Here is a 1,995-nt window from a genome sequence, read left to right on the forward strand (position 1 = left end):
AATTAAAAAATGTGTGGGTGAAAATGTGTTTAAATTGAGTATTCTTCCTTCCGTTGGCCTGCACCCAATATTTAATGTGGAGCTACTACAACCATATTTCCACCTCTGTTGGACATCTCAGTGATGTTTGTGCACTTGACAACTATACAACTTAATCCCAACTACATCGAACATGCTACAATGGATCTAATCATTGAGACCATGATGAAGGCCACCGACCAACAAAGCATTTTGACCTATTGGGTTGTCAATGCAGGTTAACTTCTTTAGCAAGATAAGTGGCTCACAAGGATTCAAATCCAGCAAAATTTTCCATCTCTCTTACACAAACTTGATGAAATGGAGACCATTTCCTCCTAAGTGAGGAGGACTAACCCAGGTGGATATTGGTGAATCACCATGGTAATTAATTTTTTTTATCATTGGTGGTTTACAAGCCCATGTTTTTGATATGCCATGGTATCCACCCTTGGTATTTGCAAGTTGGAAGAAAACAAAATATAACAAAAAATAATGAAGTGGTTCATGAGCCACTTGAAACAAAATCAAATTTATTAATTAATTTTTTACCAAATATGGTTTTGAGCATGTGTTTTTTGTAACCCATGGTATACGAAAATAAAACAAATAACAATAACATAGTGAAATGACATTACACCTAGGAAAAAAGGCAATTTTTAGTATTATATATACGGGCTTTGTCATTGTAAAGCGGGTATGATTCCATGCAAGATGTATCCATAAAGTATTATTCTACTTAATAAAGAATTTATCTCTTATCATATTGTTCCTTTCTATTTTATTTTTTCATAACTCTACACATGTTTCATTTCACTTGTCACATAATTTGGATTACAAGTGGAAATTCCTTCACTAATTCATCAAAAGGAACCTCCTTAAAATCGTTAACAATTCACCAAGATATGATGCCATGTCACTTTTCATCACTTCTAAACTCAAATTCTTTGTCAAAATAACAAAACAACATCTTACCCTCCATTAAGAACTCTTTCAGTGTGCATACCATCACTCTATTACAACTACTATAGTTACTATTGTTCTCATTGTCTCCCCTTTTTCTTTCATTAACCTAAACTTATTTCCACCCTTATCCAATAGAAAAACATTATTTATCCCATCATGAATATCTTTTCAATCTAACATCCAAGGCCTCCCCAACAACAACCAAGAAGCGTCCATTGGCGCTATGTCAGATAAGACTTGATTATGATAAGTCCCAAGATGGAAATTTAAGATTTTCGCTACTCTAAAATAGTGACATGGTGTCATTTTTGCAACCAAGAGACTTGATAGGCATTCAGATGCATGGTGCATGTAATTTTGTAAATATATGTAATTATGTGTGTAATTATTTGTGGAACTTCTTGTTGGGAACAAAATATCAGTAATTTATTACTGATGAAAATGAAAAAAATAAATTTGTAACTATTGTGTTGATTTGTAAATAAAGAAAATATGGAAATTATTACAAAAGGGACACTTCGCAAAAAGAGTTGATGGTTGCAATTTAATGTTGATTATTAATTACCCATTTATAAAGTCCTATGCACCCAATATGGAATGATTGGATTAATTAAATATGGATATGTGATATCTATAACTTCCCTAAAAGGTAGGAGGTTGTCCTTGGAAGTGGGAAGTTGAGCTCAGTAATTACCTGCCACCTGCAGGGTGAGGTGGAGGTAGTTACTAACTACCAAATGGGAGGAAAAGAGGGGTAATTATTCTTTTTATGATCTTTTGAAACAAAAAAGAGAGAACATGGGGAAACTGTGGATACACACAAGAAGAAGGACAAAAAGAAAAACTTGCAAAGATTTTGGCTCAGGGGTGAATTCTTCGAAGTAGAGGAAAAATTCTATGGTTGGGAGGAGTTGAAGTGTCTATGTAATAGTTTCCATAAATGACTCTTTCTCCCTATTATGTTTGAAATCAGAATTTTGCATGAATATATCAAAGAAAACTAGATTGATT

Source organism: Pinus tabuliformis, chromosome 9 (assembly GCF_031772625.1).
Source record: "Pinus tabuliformis cultivar Carrire ecotype Pingquan chromosome 9, CPIR1, whole genome shotgun sequence".
Classification (NCBI taxonomy): Eukaryota; Viridiplantae; Streptophyta; class Pinopsida; order Pinales; family Pinaceae; genus Pinus; species Pinus tabuliformis.